The sequence below is a fragment of the Hemitrygon akajei genome, chromosome 23 (assembly GCF_048418815.1).
Source record: "Hemitrygon akajei chromosome 23, sHemAka1.3, whole genome shotgun sequence".
Classification (NCBI taxonomy): domain Eukaryota; kingdom Metazoa; phylum Chordata; class Chondrichthyes; order Myliobatiformes; family Dasyatidae; genus Hemitrygon; species Hemitrygon akajei.
In genome coordinates, this window is record NC_133146.1 from 47,163,132 (window position 1) to 47,188,492 (window position 25,361).

At 38.9% G+C, this 25,361-nt stretch overlaps 1 long non-coding RNA gene across 1 annotated transcript in view; it reads right to left on the bottom strand.

Moving 5' to 3' along the window:
• Positions 1-1,092: 1,092 nt before the first annotated feature.
• Positions 1,093-25,361, bottom strand: part of LOC140715096 (uncharacterized) — a 50,179-nt gene continuing 25,910 nt past the window's right edge. The window contains exons 3-4 of the long non-coding RNA XR_012096057.1: positions 4,535-4,633; positions 1,093-1,430 (exon numbers count right to left, since the gene is read on the bottom strand). This is a non-coding gene — a long non-coding RNA (uncharacterized lncRNA). The remainder of the gene's footprint in view (positions 1,431-4,534; positions 4,634-25,361) is intronic.

A 25,361-nucleotide genomic window follows, 5' to 3' on the forward strand; every position in this document is an offset into this window, starting at 1 on the left:
AGTGCAGAAAATTTTACCCAGAACCATCAGTACATTTCATTGTCCCCAATGGGCAATGTATGTTTATAACTGGCTGGACCTACTACTCTGAGAGTCCATGAGGTATACTAATATGTTTTAATTGTGATAATTCTTTACTAAGTGGCATTACTTAAAGGTACTAGTGCTAAAATTAGGCCAAAAGTTAAGCACAGAGCCCCTCACTACAAGCAACTGAATTTATTTTCAATCACAAGAGAGTGGTTGACTCCTAACTGCTCTCTGAAATATTCCAGCAGGTCATTCTGCTCAAAAGAAGTTGCATTTAGGTGCTAAATGCTGATTTGGACAACAGCTCTTACGTTCTATGAACCAAGTAGGAAAACAAGGGGAGAGCTATGGTAAATGTTCAGACATAATATCTTAAAATGTACTATTAGGTAGTCTTAAAGTGCACCTCATAATGGAAATCTCTCCTTGTGATTTGCATTAGTTCCAGTACTGCTATTTCTATTTGAAATATTTTAGTGTTGCCACAATAATAACTTTATTTATTTTAATTCCTATTTTTGTACTTTTTGTTGAAGGAACCCATGGGATAACTTATTTTGCATGATAATATAGAAATCCTACACACTGCACATCCTGGAAAAGAAAGGAATAGAAATAGCCTGTTTGTGTGAAAATTAGTAATCCTGACAATCACAATAGTTTGTTCCAAATAACACTGAGATAATGAATGAACAATGAATATTCAATATATTTTGGTTAAGGTAGGTCATTAAGTATTTATTTTATTTATTTATTTATTGAGATACAGCACAGAATCGGCCCTTCTGTCCCTTCAAGACAAAGCGCTCAGCAATCCCCTGATTTAATTCAGCCTAACAACTGGTAGGTCTTTGGACTGTGGGAGGAAACCACAGCACTAGGGGGAAACCATGTGGTCATGGGGAGAATGTACAAACTCAAAGGCAGTGGTGGGAATTGAACCTACCTTACCAGCGAACCGGGTCACTGGTTCTGTAAAGTGTTGCACTAACCATTACGCTACTGTGCCACCCCAAGAAAGGAAAATGCCTGCTTTGGTAGATTAATTGGTTTATTTTTCCATATAGCAGAAAGGAACAAACTTAACATTGTTTTAAAGAAACATTTCAAAGGTTCAAAGGCTCAAAGGTCTAACTTAATGTCAGAGAAATGTATACAATATACATCCTGAAATGCTTTTTCTTTACAAACGTCCACAAAGACAGAGAAGTGCCCCAAAGAATGAATGACAGATAAACGTAAGAATCCCAAAGGTCCCCCCATCCAACACAGAAGTGGCAGCGAGCAACAATCCCCCCCCCCCCTCTACTGGCAAAAAAAAGCAAGCATCAGCACCATCGCCAAGCACTCAAGCTCCATTTTCCCAGTGTGTAACTCCAGGTCAGGGTCTTCAAAAGAACCTTGAAAGAGAAAAATAAAGATATTGAAGATGGAAATAGAGCTGTTTCCAAAGATGCAAGCAAAGGATTCGCCATTTAGCGCCATCTTAACTCCGCCTCCGTTACGCATTTACTCTCAGTAATTATTTAACTTAATGTCATTTGAATTTAAAATCAAAAAAATTATTGAATTTTTGAGCAATTGTTCAAATAAAAATTAATGCATTACTTTCCATGAAAATCTCCTGCTTTGTCACTTAACATCAATAGATGGACTATATAGTAACTACTGTTGTGCAACCCACTTACCTTCAGTGTGGAGACAAATGAAGTCTGTATTCTGACATAATGCTTATTGGTTACTAACATGCCACAGATAATGTTTGAAACAAATTGCGCCTTGCATAAGACATTCTGTATTTCACCTGATTGAACGAGTACTCTTTCTATAATTTTTATATTGAATTGGATCCATGTGACCTTGTGTTCAGGGATGTGATACAATTTTGAGCTTTTGATATTGTTATAAAGTACTCAAAAGTGAGCTTACATCTTGCTTTGTGAGTAAAATTTACCTTTGTCAGCAAGGAAGAGAAACTAATAGTACAAATATGACCATTATTCCCCTCCATTTGTTCCTGTTTTAATTTTGAAAGCTGATATAAAGTACTGTTAATCATGCAGATCCATCCAGGTTTCACATACATATGCATCATGTATACTCACTGTCTGGCAGACTTTTCAAATGATTTGAATTATATTCTTGAATGATTTTGGAATAAATATATTTATTTTCTATCCAGATAATATTAGAATTGCCTTTTTAAAATAACAATGTTACAGCAGATTGATTATCACACTTCCTAATACCTGAAATAATTAACTACTGTAGTTGGCAGCCTATCTGTCCATCTTATCAAATGCAATAAATGTACTTACATTAAATTGGAGTGTTTGGAGCACTTTGTTTCTGTGAATCTTGCCCATGTTATCTTATCAATTCTTGTCCTATTGGTATTACTCATGCATAACAATATTGTATAAAACTGAAAATAGATTAAAATTAAAGAAGCTAAGACAAATTAAGATTTATTTGGGATTTAGAAGCCATTCACATATTATTCTCATGGTTAAGAATAACAACAATAGTCCTTACTGCAGAAAGCCTTCAAAAACTGTCCATTATTTTGCCTGAGAGTTGTACAGAATATTACTGAAAATGACTGCTTTGGTTAAGATATTGTTACTGAAAACAGGCCCCAGAAATCTTAGCTAAATTGGCCTGGAAAAGAACACAAGGATGTAATAAAACCTAAATTGTTTCACAGCTTAAAAGATTTGTGCTCAATATTAAAACCAGTGCAAGTGCTTTAACTCAAAACTATTAGTGAAAATGATTGCCTATGACTTTGCTATGTACATGTGCTTTGTTCCAATTCAGTAGTTATGGACATCCATAAAAGATTCTGCTGACCATTTTCCCACTGAGCCCTGCTGATTGGCCTCTGAAGTGAATTAATTTCCCACCAAGTTGTTATGGTTCCTGACTGAGTGATCTGATATCCAGCTGAGAATGAATGCTTCCTTTATCAAGATGTGGTTAGTGAGATGCGCTAAATCTGCATAAATAAAAGTAATTTACCAGTATGATTGGCTAATTTCTTGTGGTGCCATAGATATTCAATTAATCAATTGCACAAGCTGTTGGTTTCAATTTTTATAAACAAGTCATTATTAAATGTATTTTCTTTTGTTTACAGAGTTATTCCCATCTGGGTCTGTCATCCTGTGGATATATATCCCTAAGGGAAATAGTAATGGCGGACTGTTACAACAACATCTCAGAGTTCACACTGTATCTACTACATTATAGAATTTGGCAAGTTCAATGTTTTTAATGTCAATAATGCAGCGTATTTTAATAATTGGCAATTTTTATGCGCACTTAAATATGAAAAGTGGGGAGAATAACTGGGATTCTAACACTGTACTTGTGCCAACAGTTATCGAGTTCTAATCATAGTATAATGCAGCACAGAAACAGACCTACCTCATCCCAACAGACTGTGATGCCTATTCAACCTAAAGGCCCATATCTTTCTACACCTTCCCCTGTCCAAGCATCTTTTAAGCTGTTTTTGAACCCACCTGCCTGATTCCTCTGTCTGTTCTGGCGGTTTGTTTCAGATATTAAACAACTTCTGCATGGAAAAACCTTACTGTTCAAATCCCTTTTATGTTTCTACCTATCATCTTAAACTTTTATCGTCTAGTTCTCAACTCCCTTACCCCAGAAAAATAGACTATCTAACTTTGCTGCTGCAAATATTAACCAGCCAAGCTGGTAGTTAATTATCCATAAGGATCTAGGAACATCAAATGGCAGTAAAGACGTGACCAACTTTTTCTAGTTTCTACCCATGAAGATCACGTGGGGCACAAATTCGATTGGGTATCAGTGAAAGTCATGGCACAAGTGAACAGGTGGCATGCAAGAGAATTCATAGAAGCATAGTATTCCACAAAAGATTCTGTAAACAAGCATGTAGACCTCGATCCTACTAAACAGCTGATGTGAGCAAAATTCCAGACCACAGTGCACAAAGTTTGCCACACAGACTACCATTGACAAGATTTCCTCCCTACATCACAATTAAGTTTCCAAAATCACGTTGAATTGGCTGACTGAAAAGCTTATAAAGGCCAAGTATTTAGAGGGCACACCACAATCAACATCACACAGACAATGTCTCCACGCATGGTGACGAAGCATGCCAAGATCGGAGAACAACTCAACCCAACTATCTATCCTAACTATGCCCCTTATAATTTTATATCCCTCTCTGTAAGTTCATCTCTTGGCCTCCTAAAATCTAAAATCTCCTTATAACTACAGCCCTCGATTCAAGGCAACATCCTAGTGAATCTCTGCTGTAGTCTCTCTATTGCTGCCACATCCTTCCGGTAGAGTGATGACCAGAGCCATCATGTACAGTCTAGCCACCATTCTGTACGTCTGCAAGTTGACATCCCAAATCAATCCTCAGCCTAGGAAACCATTTTCATTACCCTATGCACCTGTTTTATTGCTGGATTTCCTTATGAAAATTTGTGATGCTACTTACTGACTCTTCAGCAGTCTTGATCATTTGGTCCAAGAAGCAGCAAGTGAGGATTTAAGGTTTCAGGTTCTGGCTTCATGCTCCAAGGAGACAACCTCGTACCTTGAGGGGACATACTAGAAATTCATGCAGATATCACACAGAATTTTCAAGTCTCTTCAAATTAATGATAAGAGAATTGAGTACGGTATATGCTCTGATGCCTAGTACATGCTCTCAGCAAGAAAAACTAGCTGCTAGGAATGCAAAGTGTGAAAATTACCCTTTGGTCCATATATAAGCAACTGAAAATTTATAAAATTATATCCTCATGCATATTTTTACATTAATTCTCACAGCCTTTTAAAGAAGCTATTTAAAATTTGGATTCATATAAATTTTCAGCACATACAGCTGCGAGTTATTGCTGGCATACATTATTTGAGATTCAATGGTTAGTAATTATAAAGGCTGGTCAACTCAGCCCAAGTTTCCTGCATACCCCAGGATATTGTTAATAAAAGCAAAAATACATGTACTCTGAAAATCCTCAGTTCCTAATGCTAAATGTGCCATGCGATCAGGTCAGATTATTGCTTTCAGTCTTCAACATTCCTCTCATTGACTTGACTTGAATGAGTTTCTTAGCTAGAGGACAACTTGCTGACATGACTATCTAGTGTGTTTAGCAGCATAGACTAGGGATTAGTTTATAAGTATCCACATATCAAGACTCAGGTCATATATTTACAACCCATTTCTATAGATCATAGAATCATGGAGTATGGTTACAGGCCCTTTGTCCTAACCAGTCCATGCCCACCACATTGTCCACCTATCCAGTCCCAATATCCTGTGGAAAATATTCATCCAAACCCCCACCCTTCCATGTACCTATCCAAGTGAATCTTATTGTACCTACCTCAACCACTTCCTCTGGGAGCTGGTTCAATATACTCACCACTCTCTGCCTGATAAAGTTGTCCCTAAGGTCTCTTTTACAATTTCCCCACTCACCCCAACCCTATACCCCCAGTTTTGGTATTTGCCACCCTGGGTAAATGATTGTTACCATTTGCCTTATCGGCACCTTCTAAATTGTTAAATTCTTCTATATAGTTGCCCCTTGTTCTTCTTTGTCCCAAGGAATGAAGATCTAGGGATCTCTCTCCCTATAACTCAGGCCCTTTAGTACTGGCAACGTCTCCACAATTTCCAGTTTAACCACATCTTCTCTATAATAGAGTGGACAAAACTGTACATAGCACTCCAATGACTTATATAACTGCAACATAAATATTGCTTTATATCGAAGTCAAGTTTATCATCACACATACAGGCAAGTAGATTGGATAAAGTGACTTCCCTGTTGTGGAAGGTGAACAACGGCGTCCAGGGCATTTGGAGTTGGAGCTGATTCTACATTGTAAAGGCAAAATCAGTCGGAGTGTGAAATAGAGAGCTGATTTATGTTTTTTTTGTTTTGCATTTCTGCCCAAGGTCAGTTTTACTACCTACATTATCCATCTTACAATGGCTATCATATGTTGAATCCCCCTAACCATTAGATTTTGGGGAGAAATGACTGAACTTGATGTAAGACATGTGAAACGAATGACAGAAAGTATCATCTGGCCCAAGTGCTGTACTCTGTTTGTTCCTGAAGGCCAGCACTGATCATGGTTTAATTCTTCACAAAAGTTGATGCATATCAAGGCATGTGTGACAAAACCATATTGTCACCAGACCAAGACTAAACCTCAAGATCTCATAAAGTACCTATAAAAAGTATTCATGTTTTATTGTTTTACAACATTGAATTAAATGAATTTAATTTTGCTTTTTTGATACCGAACAATATAAAAATATTTATGTCAAAGTGAAAACAGATCACTACAAAGTGATCTAAATGAACTACAAATGCAAAACACAAAGTAATTGATTGCATTAGTATTCACCCCTTCCCCCTTTAATATGTTGCACCAAATCATCACTGGCACAGCCAATTGGTTTTAGAAGTCACATAATTAGTTAAATGGAGAAAACAAGAGAAAATCTGCAGATGCTGGAAATCCAAGCAACATACACAAAATGCTGGAGGAACTCAGCAGGCCAGGCAGCATCTATGGAAAAGAGTAAGCAGTCAATGTTTCAGGTCAAGGCCGATCCTGCTCAAGGGTGTTGGTGAGAAACGTCAACTGTTCTACTCATTTCCAAAGATGCTGCCTGGCCTGCTGAGTTCCTCCAGCATTTTGTGTGTGTTAGTTAAATGGAGGTTACTTTTTGGAGTCTTGTGTGCAGTCAAGGTGTTGCCATTGATCGTAGTATAAGTACACCTGTATCTGGAATGTCCAACTGCTGGTGATCAGTATCCTGGCAAAATCTACACCACAAAGACAAAAGAACACTTCAAGCAACTCCACACAAAATGTTATTGAAAAGCACAAGTCAGGAGGTGGATCTACTTTAAATTTCTTCCCTTTCATCTTAATCTTGTACACTCTAATTCAAAAATGACCCTGACTATCTATCCTATCTTCAGGCCCTCCTTTATTTAGGGTCTACCATCAATGTTGTGTCCTAGCTGTCTATGTGATACACAAGCCAGCGTGGTACGATATTGAGAGCAAGTTGTTGCCCATGCAGCCGGGTTCCCTTTTCCACATAGTTGATGAATCCAAAGGAACGGCAGAAAGTAATACAGTTTGATACTAGCAGTGTCATAGAAGTTTCCAGTCTGCATTGAACTTAACTTTGGACTGCCTTAGGGATTCCAACTTGGGATTTTTCCTTAGGGTTTAGTCCTGAAGCCTTCCCATGGGTGGGTATAGCCACAAGGCAGTGGAGGCTTGAGATCAAAGTTTTCCTTATCCTAGATGAGCTGACAACCACAGTTGACGAGCCCCAACCGACTGCATTGACTTGTCTTAAGGAGACAATAACCTGTCTTTGCCCCTTTTCCTGTCAGTAGAAATGGTTCTAGCTTGTTGCTAAGCTACATGTGAAGGCCAGAAGCTGTACTTGGTTGTCAGAGGCTATTTGAGATACACGCTACAGGGAACATTTAATAGGGAGTGGAAGCTTATCCCCACAGCCTCCCCCACCTATGACACCAGCATATTAGACACAAGATGAGAGCTGAATGTAATGGAGATTCATTGTGACATTTGCTGGGATAGAGGGCTATCCGATCTATGCCCTCCTAATTTTATAAACCTCTTTATGGTTATTTCTCTGACTCCTTTCTGAGAATAAACCCACCCTTTATGGTAACAGCCCTCCATCCCAGCAAACACCATGACGAATCTCCTTTACCTTCAGCCCTCATCTGGATAATTTCTTATTACATTTTAGTAGCTTAATCAAGGGAAAAAAATATGAAGTTGTTTACAAAGATGAGGTTTTTCTTATTTGTGACAGGCACTTGTCACATATGATAGAACTGCGGGATTACTAGGAGATTTCTTGAAATCTGACATGTTCTTCCTGATCAATTAAGTTTGGGAGACAGCATTGACACAGAGATTTTCTTCTAAGGCCTCTGCACCAATGTTTACCAAGAGAGAAAGGGAAATCCTTCTATCATATTGAGTGTATGCCTGTACTTTCCCCCCTTCTGTAACCGTGGGTTTCCCATGGCCCTAGTTGTTTGGCTAGATTGTAAATTTAACATTGACCTCTCCTACTGCACCATTTCCAGGATTTTATTGCCTCAATATAGCATATAATATTTTCAATAGCTCTTTAATTAATAAGGCTTCCAACTTAATTGCTTGATGTGTAGGTGTTGCACATCATAGTGCATGTACTCAATGCAAAATGAAATAGTCAGCAGCTTTCTCTGTACAATTTAATACTAGGATAACACCTAGTTCTTAAATAGCAGACCATCAGAACTCCTAGACAACTGGTTACTCAATGCAAAAAACTGAAAATTAAGCCAGTTTTGAGCTAAGCTTTTGTTTGTTCCTTCTGCTTCATCTAAGGTGGTGTGACCTGTTGGTTACTTGTAAAAACAGTTAGCCATTGGCAACATTAACAAAGAGTGATAATTTTATTTTTTTAGATACAAATATTTAGACTGTAAAAGGAATAACAGTAATTTGGGGGTTGACAATCAGTCACCATAATGACACACAATTAACACGAAAACAAATTAAGCTGTTCATTGCACTACATGGTTGTAAGAATATAAATACAAGTACCGTGCATATCCACCTGCCATCGTATCTCCAAATACATGTTTGTTTGCTGGAAATGATGATTTGGACCTGTTTTCATGGCTGGGGTTGTTTTTTATTAAACACTATACGACTGGAGTCATGAAGTATGGCTTAATATTGCCTGCTCAATATTATTCTGGAAGAGCTAGAGAAAAATGTAATGTTGCTCCCTAAAAAAGCTTAATAAAAAAACCCTCATTCCACTTTAAATTATATGCCAGCTTTACGTGCATCTCTTCAATCTTTTCTTGTTTCTTTCCAGTATCTGAATCACCTGGGCCACTATTATTGATTCCTACCAGGTTCAGGATTGGTGTGGTAATTGTTTGCATTCTCTCTTCTTCACATTTCATGCCTCTTGACTTTTCTCTGTCTGAATCTCAGCATGAATTTGATCTTTAGATTTTTTTCTCAGTTTTTCCTTTGGCTCTTCTGAAGCCCTCTTGTGTTTTTCCCTGAAGGTCTTTAGAGATATTCCTTGTAGACCTTGCTGCAAATTAGTCAGATTTGGATTGTGCATGAAGATTTTGCTAGTGATCTGATGCTGACCCCATGATCACTCCTTAATGGTCCACTCATGGGAGAGGTGGCACCAACCTATGCTTGACGAAGGGATGAAAGCAATCAGCAATCGTCTTTGTATTGGCCAAACTAATGGCAAATGAGACTGTGGTTGTTTCTGGAAGTTGAGAGCCCATGGAGAAGAAGGTGATTTATTGAAGTCAACTGTTGCTCACACTGTAACTTAGTGTAGCTTGTATGATCAAGAGGAGAGGATAGTTAAGGACCAGAGGACTAGAGAAGCACTTTGATGCAGATGTGAAAAACAAGGCTTCAGAATCTAATGATCCCAGTTCTGAGGCAAGCAGTATGATCAAATCATAATGCATGCAGCTAACATACATTAAAATAATAACAACATAATATTCTTAAAATGCATTGAGTGATAGTGAATATACCCCAAAATAGGTAGAATTTTATTTGCAAGACTATTTGCATGCTAGGCTACTTATATACTGAGATATTAAATGTCATGAACATTGAAGGTCTGTGAAACTTACTTTGTTGGAAAGCAGCCACAATGTGTGACCTTACCAATCAAAGGGATTATAATATAAACACCCATATAGATGCAGAGAAAACCATATGTTTCATGCTTAAGATACATCATAAGCTGGTTAAGAAATTATTGTATTGACCACATGTATTAACTGTGACTAAAATGGTTATCTGTGCAATGAGATGAGAGGCAGTGTACCAGTGAAGTGTAACTCAGGGCAATGTAGCTCAGAACATTTTAATTCAATGTAGTGTAATGTGGGGCAGTATATTAGAGTAATGTAACTTATGACAGTGTAACTCAGTGCAGTATAATCAAGCAATGTAACTCGTGCTATTATTAGTAAGGTCCCTATAGCTCAGGCCAGTGTTAGTCAGAATAATAGAGCAATGTAACTGAACGCAATATGTTTTAAAGTAGTGTCAATTGGTTCAGTGTAACCTGGGATAGTGGAACTCAAGAAGGTGGCATTGACCATTAAAGGCACTCACCATCCAGGACCTCCCTCCGCAGTGTGGAATTACAGGACCCTGAAGACCCAGACTCAATGTTTTATGAGCAGCTTCTTCCCCTCTGCCATCAGATTTCTGAACAGACCATGAGCACCACCACATTATTCATCTTCAGAGCTATTTATTTATTTTGATAACATATAGTAAATTTATACCTTGCACTGTGCTGTTGCCAGAAAACATGAAATTTCATGAGATATATGTCAGCGATAATAAAACTGATTCTGATTCTCAAGGCAGTAAAACCCAGGCCAGTGAAACTCAGCTATGAAACCCAAGGAGTGAAGATTAAGGCAATGGATCTCCATTCAAGGCATGCCGTACTGCATATAGTTTCTTTGACATCAGAGACAGCAGATGCAGGATGGATGACCAATATACAGAACATCTCCATTCAGATGGCAGGGTTGCATCGGAGAATTTGGTGTGTCACTTTACTCATCCTCCTTCTCCCAACTTGACACCTCTGTCTTTGGCTCCTAGATTGTTCCACCTTAGCTCAAGGAATAATATCCCACTTTCTATGCGGACACTCTACTATCATTGAATCTCACCAGTAAATTTTAGTGATTTCAGATAAATGGCCTTACTGGCCGGATCCGATGTAGGAGCAGTGAATGGTGGGGATGCTCGGCAGACTAAGCAACCTCCTGCAGAGAAGGAATCGGGGTTATTATTTCAGGTCAATGACCTGCCATTGTTGGACTGGGGAAGTGTCACCAATGGAATGTGTTAGCTTATTTCCCTCTCCACAGACGCTGTCTGATTTGCTCTATGGGTTTGGTTTTTGCAATTCCTGTGATTGTTTATCGGATTCCCAGCATCATTTAATTCTCAGTTTATGATTTATTTATTTTTTCTCTCTCCACAGATGCTGCCTGATATGCTGGTCTTTACTGCTCCACAAACACAAGAAAATCTGCAGATGCTGGAAATCCAAAGTTCTGACGAGGGGTCTCAGCCCAGAATATTGACTGGTTACTCTTTTCCATAGATGCTGCCTGTCCTGCTGAGGTCCTCCAGCTGTTTGTGCGTGTTGCTTTGGTCTTTACTTCTGTTTTTTACTTTATCAGATTTACAAATCTCACTGTATTCTGTATCTCACAGTTTCAGTGTGGATTTATTTCATATTTTTTAATCACTCCTCTCTAATCTTCCCTATTCTCTACCTCCTCCTGACAGACTTCCTCTGTGTCATCTAATCTTTCCACTGTGTTTCACACATTCCCTTTGTTTCCTCATTCTTTCTCCCTCCGTACAATTTAAAGCATGCCTTTTTAAGCATTTCCAGTTATGATGAAAGGTCACTGAGCAGAAATGATTACTTTGTTATCCATAGATGGGCCTCAAATAGCCGAGTATTTCCAGTATTTTCTTTTTTTTAATTATTTATGACTTTAAGCATCGCAGGCTAGCTTTAAGTACTACTAATCCCTCATGACATTGGGTCTACTGCTGATGTAGTCTCTCATTGCAAGACACAGTTGGCGCTGTCTGCATGCAGTAATCATGCCAATGAGAAAGTGGCTTGAAGCTGGCAAACAGCAGGCATCCCTAAGAAAGAGGATCAAGTTAAATTCAAGGGCCCATTTTCAGTTCATTCCAATTATGTCCAATAAGAATTATATGTCTAATAACTTTCAAAGTCACTTAGAGAGAATTTTAAAAGATCACATGACTTCAAGTTATATGAAATGTAGGAGGCAGGCTTCCTTTCAAATCAGAAATGTACTAATACGTCGCGCAAGTTCTGCTGCATGTGTGTGTACAGAAAGTACAGTTGAAGCTGGAACTTATCCATAAGTGTTCTGTAGAAAATATTTTTGCAATGTAATTGAAAACAGAAGTAAAACAAGTAACTTAATATTGTTTTTTTCTCTTTTGTCATTGGTATGTCTTCGTAGCATGTAATTCAGGATTGATTACATTCACCTTCTCAACAGCTCCTTCAGGCCCATCAGAATGATCTTAAATGAATCTGCCTATGTTGACGTGACATCTAACCTGATACAGTAGGTGCAGCATACAGTTAGGAAGACTAATTGTATGTTGCCTTTTATTGCTAGAAGATTTGAGTACAAAGTTACAGATGTCTTATAGCAATTATATAGGGACTTAGTAGGGCAATACCTGAATTATTATTCTGTTCACCTCATTATAGAAAGGATATGGAAGCTTTCGAGAGTGCAGGGGAGATTTACCAAGGTTATGCCAGGATTAGAGAGCATGTCTTATGAGGTTAGGTTGAGAAAGCTAGGGCCTTTCTCTCTGAAGCAAAGGAGGATAAGAGATGACTTGATAGAAGTGTATAAAGTGGTAAGAGGCATAGATTGAGACTTTTTACCAGGGCAGAAATGGTCAATATGAGGGGCATAATTATAAGATGATTGGATTAAAGTGTAGGAAAGATGTCAGAGATAAGTGTGGTGAACATGTGGAACATCCTGCCAGGGGTGGCAGTAGAGGCAGATACATTAGGGGCATTTAAGAAACTCTTAGGCAAATAGGTGATGGAAAAATGGAGGACTATGTAGAAGGGAAGTATTAGACAGATAGCAGAGTAGGTTAAAAGGTTGGCACAACATTGCGGGATGAAGGACTGTGCTATTACATTCTATGTTCTATTGAGTAGAGTTTTGATTTCCTTGCCTAGGAGTTATGTACTTACTATAGAGGGATTGTAACACGAATTCACTGTGATTGCACTTGTGTCATTAAGGATTAACTAGGCTTGACCTCTGTTCATTATAGATTAAATGAAAGAGGTTCAAAAGATAGATTTGGTTAATGGGGGTAGTCCATTTTGGAATGAAATTAAGACAAAATTCTTCACAAAAGAATGGTGAGTCTTTGGATTTCTTTAGCCCAGAGGATTCTAAAGGTTCTGCCATGGTCTTTGTTTTTTGACTGTTTTTCTATCCTTTTCTGGATATAAGATTATTCATAGGACATAGGAATAGGACAGAAAACAATGCTTGTTAAAGATCAACCATTATCTTTTTAAGGATAGAAAAGGTTTGAACAGGCAAATGGCTGATTCCTGCTCCTATTTAATATGTAGTTATGTTCCAACTAGGGTGCCAATACCACTGGTAGAAATGGACCAAACTCCCCTGCACAAGCTACATGTATTGTTCTGGTATATCATTAACTGAACCCTCTCACCATTGATTGTGCTCTTTCTTGTAGAAATAAATGGAATACAGTTTATGCTTGAAGAAGGTTGAGGTCTGGAGTTGAAAAGCTTACTGATCCTACTTTTGTAAAATGTGTAACCAAAATATCAATAGCTGGAAATGCAATTTTATCATAGGATATTTTAGGACTTGTGGGAGAGTAGCTAACCCATCCCAATTTTTTGACAGTTTCAATATTTTTTTCATTATCATATTATCTTACTACAATATTGACTTGGGGATCCTATTGTAAATTAGCTGAGAAAATGAACTGATGTAGTCACAGTGACTGCAATAAGTGTGAAAGTTGGTGTATTATAATGAAACTAAACATGCAGGGATATGCTTATCCTTCTGTTGAATTTGCTTTGAGTTAGTCATGATGTTCATCAAGTTAGCATGGTCAACTTAAGGCAGTCAAAGCAGACACTCTGTTGTGAGTTCTGTCATGGAAAATGATTGCCAGGTAGACAGAGGAAAGTATTCAAGGATGTGCTGAAAGCTTCTTGGAGTAATCTGGCATCTTTGCTAAATTCTGGGAGTATCTGACCCATAACGATTGAAGATGAAGAAGGAGCACTCAGCATATTAAGAACCTCACTCAGAGCCATATGTCAGGAGTACAAAGAAGCTTTTGTACTCACCTCATCTGTGGAAGTATCTGTAACACATGGACTGGTCTCATCAGCCACTTCAAAATTCCAAAAATGAGTGAAAGCAAGTCATTCTTTATCCTGAGGACACAACCTCGCTATCCCTATTTATTTATTTTCATTGCAACTTAGAGTAATTTGTTATGCCTGTACTGTACTGTTGCCACAAAACAACAAAGTTCATGACTAATGTCAGTGACAATATATTTGATTCTGATTCTGAGGGACTAACTTTGAAGAAGCGGAACAAGTTTAAGATGTATGACTTGCAAACAAAATGTCATAAAATTCAACTAGGATCATGGTAAGTTGTGCAATTTCTGTAAATATGATTAAAGCATTGACTATTGAAGTCAATTAACATTGCCAAATTGTCAAGAAAATATTACTACTTTTTTTTTCTAACGAAGCGTGATATGCAAGTAGTTTTTGAACTGTTGATATCCAAAAAGCAAATAATTATGTTCTAGGTGTTCAAAGTTCAAAGTAAATTTATTATTAAAGTAAGTATATGTTGCCATATACTACCTTCAGATTCATTTTCTTGCAGACATTAACAGGGGAAAAAGAAATACAATGGAATGTGCAAAAAATAACTTATATATAAACAAAGTCTAACAAACAGCCAATGTGCAAAAGAAGACAAATTGTGTAAATAAAAATAATACTAAGAACATCAGTTGTAAGAAGCCCTTCCTTGAAGGTGAGTTTGTAGGTCATAGAATCGGTTCAGAGAAGTGGTGCTTGAAGCTATGCATGCTAGTTCAGAAGCCTGATGTTTGTAAGGTAATAACTGTTCCTGAACCTGATGGTGTGGGAACTAAGGCTTCTGTACCCCTTGCCTGATGGCAGTAGAGAGGAAAAGTATGGCTTGGATGGTGGGTGTCTCAGATGATGGAAGCTGATGTCTAAATATGTTCAATGGTTGAAGGTTTATAGCCCTTGTCCTTCTCTTATGGCCTCGAGAAAGAGAAGGACAAGTGCAGTAGTGTCTCAGGGATACTAGACATACATAGAGCACCTGTCTGTAAATGCCATAGCTTCAACAGGACTGAATCCATAGCACCATATGTATACCATTGAGGAATGAGATTCACAAGTTCTTGAGCTTAAGAGGGTCAGAGATGCAGTCAGTGCCTAATGGGAGAAATACTTCAAAAAGCTCCGTGGCACTTTTCTTAGTATGAATACACTTGCAATCATAATTGTTTTCAAAAAAGGTGGTTGTGGAGTTTGTCCATAGTGTGGTTTCTATCAATCCAGCAGCACAATCAGCCAACACTGGCCTTTGAGCTGAGTTCGAATCCAGCTGGCTCCTTGCACGCTTTCCATTCGTGCTGGCTTGAGCATTGAGCTAGCAACTCGGCCTCATAAATAGCAGTCAAATGCTATGGAAATGGCAAAAATCCCACTGGATGCGCCACAAGGCATGAAAAGGAACAATGTCTCCAGAGGCACAATGGAGATAGTCTTCCCCATATGTCAATGCCAAGGGAAATAAAGGAATCACTGCATAGATGATCTTTTAACTTCAGTAAGGCCTCTGATTCCGTTATTCAAAACTACTTTTCTCAAATTTGACAGTATGCAGAATTCTCTCTCCCTTTTACATTGGCTACATGATGATATGCAAGTCCTGATCTTAGTCAGTTTCAGTACAGACCTGTGTCAAGCAAGGCTGTGTCACCATTCCAACACTTTTATTATTCTTTCTTGCTGTAATACTGCACTTCCCTTCCTTGAGTGGAGTTACTCTGCGTGATAAAATGGGAAACTGTTTAACCAAAGTCTCCTCCACTGCAGAACAGAAATCTCTCCAAACTCACTCACTGAACTGCAGTATGCATTTGAAGATTTTGAGCTCAAGCTGAGCATCAGTTTGTGTACTGAAGAATTCAGGAGAATGTTCCTTGCACTAAACAACCACAGAAAAATGGTCCTTTGCCAACCTGCCTATGCTGCAAGGCACCATCCAGAAAGATGACAAAACCCTGGTAAAATGCACCATCTCTCTTAAGATTCATCTCCCATTGAAAGCAAACATTAATGATGCCTTTCACAATGTCTTCAGTGCACCAGAAAATTCTTTGGTCACTAAAGGAAAAGAACGCTTGTAGATTAAGATCTTAAACCTGGCACAAATTTCATGATCTACTGGCAGCCATGAACCCTTCCTTTATGCTTTAGAGGCATGGGATCACAGGCACTGAGACCCTAAATGGGCTGCAGCGTCTACATCATATGCTTTGCATGCCCTGAATAAGAAGAGACAGCAGCACCTCTGATTCCTGAGGGGACTGAGGCAAGCCAGACTCCTCCCCACTATCTTAACTGAATTTTACAGAAGCACCATTGAGAGCTTCCCGACAAGCTGCATCTCCCTCTAGTATGGGTGCAGCAAAGCATCAGACAGGAACTCCCTAAAAAAGGCAGGGGATCATAGGGGTCTCCCTACCATCTATTGGGGCTATTTATCAGGAGTGCTGCATACGCCGGGCTCTTAGTATTATCAATTATCCCAACCATCCGTCCATCATCCTCTTTGACACTCTAACATCAGGCAGGAGACTCTGATGTATAAAGAATGGTCAGGATGAAAAACAGCTTCGTCCCTCAGGTCATTCAGCTTCTGAACTCCCTGCCACATCACATTCGAAGTGTCGCCAGTTAACTTGTACTGTACCCTACAATATTTAATTTATGCACTTTACTTTGTTTATCAATGTATTATTCATTTGTTGATTTAATTCTTACTGCTTCCTAAATTATTGTGTGTTATGTGCATGTTATGTATGCTACTCTGCATTACACCTTGGTCTGGAGAAACATTGTTTCATTTGGCAGTATACATGTACGTAGTTAAACGACAACAAAATTAATATACTTGAAAAATAACACCAAAACACCAAACCTGGCAACCTATCCTGACCTCAGTCATGACAAACAGTTACCAGATATACAGAGGAACAGGTACAAAATTCTCAAAGCCTTCTCGAAAAGGGTACAACATTCCTCTAGACCCATGGGAATGAATGCTCAGAATGGGGAAGGAGCACTCAGGTTGGGATAGAGCCCTCAAGTTCTCCTTCTGGAGCAGAAAGAGCTCCAACATCAGTGACTGGGAAGTGAAACACCTTCTAAGCTATCCATTCCATCTCCTCAAGCACAAACTTGTGGCAAAGTCTGCAGGTCCACGATGGGCATCTTCAGCCCCTCCCCAGAACTACAAAACTGAAATGGACGCACATCACTGTTGACCACGAGGACTGCCTGAGATGACAGAATACAAAGAGAGATTCCCCTTTTCAGTGCAGAAGGGAATAGGCATCACATGTGGCCTTGTTGATACCGGCAGCAACAGATGAACACATGCAATAAAATAGGATGTGCCTGCCACTTTTAATCAATAAATAGCTTATTGTTATTGAAGAGTTCCCCAGTTAGCTTTGCTGAACAGTTCTTTGCATCTCTCAAAGCATCAGAATTTCTAAATTCCCTGGCTATTTTCAAAATTAGTCATCTCAACTTGTAGTTGGCAAGTAATAAATCAGTAACTGATTAATTCCCCATATGTAGTCCTTGCCTGTAATTAATAAGTAAGCACGCCTACTGATGTAGTTAGAAGTTACCCAGTTTGTCAGTATTGACTGAAGAGCACTCACTCAACCCGTAACATGAACTTCCCCAGTTGGCTTTTCTTTTCACTGAACAAGTGGCAGCTGGTTTGCCACTCATGATTCTCAAGTACATGCTTCAGCCAACATCTCTGATGTCTTTTTATGTGGATTTGCAAAAGGTATAATAATTTAAAAATGCTAAAATAAAATTACAGAGGTTAAAAAAAAATCCCCAGGTAAAGGCACCCTCCTTTTTTTCTGAATACTGACTGATTATAAACAGTGAACATGTGCTGAGTTTAGGTCTGGTTACTGAATTAATGTCGTCAAACAGGAGGAAGAGATATTGTAAATCCCTATTTTATTGGCATACTCTCTTTTAATTTGTACCGTGTACCCATCATTGAAGCATTATATTTGGTTGGTTATGTTTCAAGATGCTAGAATCCTGTAAATAAATTACCTTATTATTTCTTCGATCCCATAAGTGAGCTTGGAAAACATATGGGGAAAATCACAAGTGATTTCTGTGCTTTTAAATGATTTTTACCTAAAGCCACTTGCCTTCCTCTTCCTATGCCCTATGTGGCAGATAGGGTTTCTATGTGACCATCTTTAGTCCCTGTTCTGTTATTAATATCAATCAGAAGTCATTACATTGTAAGATAAGAAGGAAAAAAATAATAATCTGAGTACGTGACACATCTGTTTAGTTCCCCTGGGTTTAATTGTGTATTTATTTTCTTATGTTTAGAGTATCAGCTCAATATTTATATTATGCGGAAAGCTTTCCCTGTAACTGATAACTCATTAGAATAAGGCTTAGCAGCTTACAGTATACTGCCCCCTCCAATCCTCCTCACCCTCCTGTCTTCTCTGCAAGTGTGGCTTCTTGCTTTATCTAGCCACCTCCCACAAGTAGATTTGGACAGATCTGACTTTAACTATGTCTGAAACCTGAAGTGCCTTGCTATTTGTGAACTTTAATATGCTCTTTGATAAAGTAATGGAAAGGGTAGATGAGGGCAGTGTGGTTGATGTTGTGTGCATTGAATTCCAGATTTTGATTAAATAACAGATCTGTAAGCAAAATTGATTACCATAGGATAAAAGAGATGGTGCTGGCATGGATATAAAAGTGGGTAAAGGAGAAGAAGCAGAAAGTTGTGGAGAATAGAGTTGAGTATGTAATGACATGCCTTGCAGATTACCACCATTTCTTTGTTTGATAAATTTTGGATCTAAGTGCACTTAGCTTCTACTGGAAGTTCCCCTTAAATCCTGCATAGTTGCATAGCATTTGTGTAATGTTACTATGGTGCCAATGACGCCAGTTTAATTCCGCCACTGTCCGTGAGGGGTTTGCACATGCTCCCTGTGACAGTGTGGGTTTTCTCTGACTGCTCTGGTTTCTTCTCAGATTCCAAAGACATATAGGCTGCAGGTAATTGGGCACATGGATGGCACAGGCTCATTGTGCCAGAAGGGCCTGTAACCATGCTGTGTCTCAAAATAAGTTAAAAATTATATACATGTGAGAGGAAAGTTAACAGTGCATCCATCCTTTTGCATATCACTCTGTCTGCCAACAAATCCAGTACAATTAAACGCTAAGGGACCAAATGGAATTCTCTAGTCATGGCTGGGGAATGTTGTACGTCCCCAAATATTTGTTGATATAGGCTTCAGCTAAGTGGTTAGTTTACCCTTTATCTTTTTCTTATCTTGTCTTATGTTGATCGTGACACAGAAGGAGACCATTTGGCCCATTGAGTCCATGGCATCTGTGATGAAATCAATTCCATCAGCCCTATTCCCTCTTATTTGCACCCCCAGCAATGGAATCCATTTCACGTAGGCCTACCTACTTGTTCAAAGTACAGCAGCTCATTTCAAGTTACTCAATAACCAATTGATTATTTTTGTCATCAATCTCCATAGTGTGGTCATTTATAATTACCAGTGAATTTATCAGCATATCCTTAGGATGTGGGAGGATATCTAAGGAAATAAACATGGTCACGGGGCAGTTGTGCAAACTCCATATAGTCAACACTGGTAGTGTAGTGGATAGCACAATGCTTTGCAGTACCAGCGACTGGGGTTCATTTCCCGCTGCCGACCGTAAGCAGTTCATACGTTCTCCCTGGTTCCTCCCACAGTCCAAAGACCTACCGGTTAATCGGTCATTGTGCATTGTCTCGTCATTAGGCGAGGGTTAAATCGGGGGTCGCTGGACAGCACAGCTCAAAGTGCCAGGAGGGTCTACTCCGCACTGTACCTCAATAAATAAATAAATAAACACCTTAAGTAAGGATCAAGCCAGGATCTGTGGAGCTGTGATGTAGTAACACAAATCGCTCTGCTGCCACCCCACCATTTATGCTTTTACTTCACTTCTCAGACCTCTTGTACAAATCGCATCTGAAATGCACACTGTGATAAGTGGCTCGTTGCTCAGCCCACTTCTCAAAGCAAGGCAGGGGAGATTATGGGTGGGCAGCTGGCGTTTGATATGTTGCAAATGGACCTATACATCCTTTAAGCAGAAGTAAATTACCATGCCTGCATGCCTATGGAGATCAGAGGCTGGAAAAGAAAATCTTCCCCTCTGTGAAGCAAAACCAAGTGCATGCTGAGGGCTCATACATAAAAATGTCAAAATAGCCAATTAAGTAGATGTGGAATGTAAACTTACATAGAAAAATTCTTCCTCTGCTCTTTAGAGATTGAATACACAAGTAAGACAACATTTATGCCTCTTATCCATAACTGACCTTTTTATTACAGAGAGTCCAACTTTCCGATTGGACCGCTCTTCAGTGCATGACCCCTGTGTAGCAGTACTTCCAGTGACCTTTCACTTGGTGGAACTATCAAGCTCACAGTTAGTTTGAGGTACTTAATGACATTTCCAGTTTTAAGTCTTGCAGAAACCTGAAATTTTCCTCTCGTGTAGTCCCTTGGGATATTTCTAAAGTTTCCTAAACTTAATGATTTGAATCCTGTCAATGATTAAAATTAGCTGGTCTCTATATTATGTTTGTGATCACCTCATTTATAAACTGGCAATTCTGATACAAGGATAATTTGATTCAGCTCAGTGAATTAACTCTACCAGGTAGCTATCATAATAACCAAGAAGTTTTACACCATTCAGACCTTTTTTTTTTGACAAATTCTACTCTGTAGAAAAAAAAGCTGTTAAAGCCAAGTATCTTAGACCTCCTTATTTCAGGTTCTTCTCTTGACACCAATACTTGACAGAGAACTGAAATCCCCAAGAGACAATGAGGAGTCTGCATAAATTTCAGTACAGCTTCTATCTGATGGGCAGTTATTGAAAGGGGGCTGAGATCTATGGAAGTGACTTCTACTTTTAGGATACCAAGAAGTTTACTTTTCATTGGGAATGACCATACATTTTAACTATGGATTTTGAGTTTGGTTTTCACTGCCCTTCACAAGGTTAGTTGGTGTTGGAATCTTTCCTTTGCACCTCCTGCCATTGGTTTTACACCCCCGCATGTCCTCAGGAATGAACACTGATGAGACTTAAGGGGCTTTTGGAAAGCAACACAATTTAGATGAATTAGACTAAGGAGAGGTCTAGAATATTTCCTCATGGAACCTCCAAGTCCTAAATCCTCTTTCTACTAGGCTAATCTGGCATTGCTGTAAAAATATAATATCTGGCCTTCGTGCATAGTTCATGTAAGGTATGTTTCCAGTACTAGCAATTACTCTTGTAATGCAGCGTAGTCCTTTGGAAATCACACAGGGTTCAAACACTTCCTCCAATTCTCTTCACAACTAATTGTCACACAGTGAGATATTACACAAAAATCAGTCAGACAAGAGGATCCCAGAAGTATACTACTTAAAGAGAAAGGGATTACCAACATTGAGGAATGGTGTTTCAAATATCATTGATATTTCTTTGACTTAAAAAATAAAATCGCACATTTTCCCTTGTTCTATTTAAATCTAAAATAAATAATCTTGTCTCATTTATTCAGAATTCAATGATTTCTTCTATTATTCTGTGAAAGATGGAACTTAGGGGAATTTATGTTATACATTGCTCTTACATATATATATATATAATTATCTGTGTTTCAACATTTTTAACGATTGCAATGTATGCTAAAATGGTATGTAAGATATATTACTTGAAAATGGATATCTTTGCATAGTAAATTAATTGCATTTTTTCAGTGCTATGCTATAGAAAATTGTTATTACTCAGAGTGAAGTGCTGCTTAGGCTAATAACAATTTTGCATAGAATAGCATTGAAAAAATTTGCACTGAAGGGTGGAGGCCATGCGGAAGACTAAAGACAACTTGGCGCAGCACCAGAGATGCAAAAATGAGGACCTTGAACAACATTGAGGCATAATAGAGTAGATGACCAAGGACAGACAGAGACGGAGGACCTTCATTGCTGCCCTAAAAGCCTGTGGTGTAATGGGCAGTAAGTAAAATAAGTAAGAGTGGCATGCGGTTTCAAAATTTTCCATGTGACTTCGCATCATTCTAAAAAATGCATTGCAGGTCAGAACCTTGCTCATGTGTGTTAAAAGTGCTTTTACCTTCAGAGAGGTGATTGATGAAATTGGTCTTCATACACCCCAAGTTTCCATGGCAGAAATTAGCAACCACAGGTGCCGACAATAAATGACATTTGACGTTTTATAGAGGCAGTTATGCCAGCTCCAAAAGTGCTTAAGGTCACCATGGAGATTTCCACTGAAGTGGATGCATCTATGATAATATCATTGGTGCTTCTTCAGTGGGAATTCCAAGCCAGTGTCACAATGTCTAAGGGTAGATCATGGAACTTCAGAGAGGAGGCAAAGGTGAATACAAAGTCAAAGCTCCCAATGCTAATGATCCTACTGGGGCATGCATACTGCAACCTCTACAATGACCAATAATATTTCAGTGCAACAACTAGCCTGCTGGAGGAACTCAGAGACTATTTGTCCCCGATCAACCCTCTTTGGATGTAAGGCTTTGAACCAAAATTTTGACAATTTCTTTCCTCCTATGGATATTGCTTGATTTGTTGAGTTCCTCCTGAAGGTTGTTTGTCGTTCCATGTTCTAGCATCGGCAATCTTTTGTGTCTCCAATGTTATTTCATTTTACTGAGGCGATACACTTTGATTTGTGGTATTCTGCATAGGGACCTTCTGCTATCCACGTATATTTAAACTGCCTTGCTTGTAGAGTTCAAGGTCCAGTTACTCTCAATCTCTTAGCCGCAGTATCATTCTAGGTCACCTGGGTAGATACCTGCTGCGGTTTTGAGTAAAATAAAAATTACACCTTAAGAGAAGTAATTGTTGTTCTATTCACAAGGAGAAAGAACTTCTACTTTTCCTTCAGTGTGGAGGATGTGGTATTGCGAGCAGAGCTCTCCCAGCTTCTCCAGGATGCAAGCTGCCATCAAGCGAAATCAACTCTCATCCCCACTGACTCCCTGTCATTTTTGCCAATATAGACTGAAAAGACAGGGTGTCTGTCGGGACAACAGCTGACTTTGCTCACTATCCGTGATGGTCTTCTCCATGGTGCTGAGGCTATGGAGACTGCCCCAGCTGCTGTGCTCCATGCCCACTGATATGATGAGCTGATAAGGCTGCGTCAGAGTTCGGATCTGAGGACTCATTTTTGGTTCTGAATGCTGTTGTTCACTTAAATTGCTTGCATGATTTCTTCCTTTCTCTCTTGCATATCGAGTGTTGGTTTTTTATTCTATTCACAAGAAGAAAGAAACTTTTAAATTTTTTTTCACTTTAATTGGGTTCTTTTGTGTTTCTTGCTTTGTGGCTACCTATGAGCAAGCAAATCTCAAGGTTGTATAATTTATACATTCTTTGATAATAAATGTAGTTGAATCTTGAAACTTGAATCTTAGTGATCCAGGCATTCCTGGAGATCCCCATGTACCTATTGAGCTTCTATTTATCCGTATCACAAGGGAAACTCTTCCATGTAGCTTGGAAGCTCATAAGATAACTTCATTTTAAACAAGTCCATATCTTCAGCAGGGTACCACTGTGCAGGGATTTGGGATGACACTGCCGGATACTTTTGTAGCTCCTGATAAATGCAATCTTCACCATCTACCCCTGAAAACCATGGTACAACCAGGCAGATTTGGCTGAGATTGGATGATCTGGATGGGAATATACAAGGCCTGGATAGTAAGTTTGCAGATGACACTAAAATAGGCGGTGCTGTTGACAGTGAAGATAGTTGTCAGGATCTACAGATGGATCTTAATCAGCTGAGCAAGTAGGCTCCCCAGAACGTCCCTCTGATTCCCCACCTCCTTCCCTTTATTCCATGTTCTACTCTCTGGTCCAATCAGCCCCCTTCTTCTTCAGTCCTTTGCCTCTCCTATCTATCACTTCCTAATTTCTCACATCATTCCCTTTCATATCCCTCCCCCTCCCAACTATCTTCTCCTTCATCCGGGTCCACCTATTTCCCATCAGATTGCCCTCCTCCTCCCCTACCTTTTTATTCTGGCTTTTGTCTCCTTCCTTTCCAGTCCAAATGAAAGGTCTTGGCATGAAATGTAGACTGTTCATTTCCTTACACTGATGCTGCCTGACTTGAAGAGCTCCTCCATCATTTTGTGTCTGTTATTCAAGATTTCTAGCATCTGTAGAAACTCTTGTGACTTCATATAGCCACAACAGCTTCTCATTTGTGCCTATCATTCATACAGTACTCTACAAAAGTCCGAGGCACCAGAGATTTTTAAAATATAAATTTTGCTTTAGACCTTTATTTTTTGTCTTCTGCATTAGTGTGTCAGTAGAAAAAACTATTTAAAATTCATTTTTCAAAAAATTATATGATTCAGAGAAATTTCTGTATTTTATTAAAGAAATTAACATATTAAGTAATAGACTAATTTTCAAATAAAGACTTGATAACTTTGTAGGTATATAGCCAGTGCATGATTAAATCAAGATAACATACAGGATGGTAATGATCAATGATATAATGAGTTGAATAAACTAAACTGATGAACTGAAACAGAAGTGGGTGTAAAGGAATCAAACTGGGTGAAGGACAACAAAAACTAAAAGGTGAGGGTGTGGCAGATTTGACAGTTTAAATTACAAATCATCAATTCTGACACAATGGCAAGAGGGAGCATAGCAACTAGACACAAGGAGGTAATTCTGCATCAGAAAGGTCTCTCTGAAGCAGAAATTTCATGGCAGACAGAGTTTCAAGAAGTGTTGCCCAAGCTTTTCTGTAGTAACACAAATAAGCAGGCCAGGTTGAGGACCAGAAACACAGTCGTTGGCCATGAGTGCCGCAGATGGAAGATACATTAAGCTGACATCCTTTCTAAATTGGATGAAGTCAATAGGGACAGGAGAAGAACAAGAGGATCAGAAGGATGCAAGTGTTATTCCCTTGTTCAAGAAAGGGAGTAGAGATAGCCCAGGAAATTTTAGACCAGCGAGTCTTACTTCAGTGGCGGGCAAGTTGTTGGAGAAGATCCTGAGAAGCAGGATTTATGAGCATTTGGAGAGATATAATCTCATTATGGGTAGTCCACATGGCTTTGTCAAGGGCA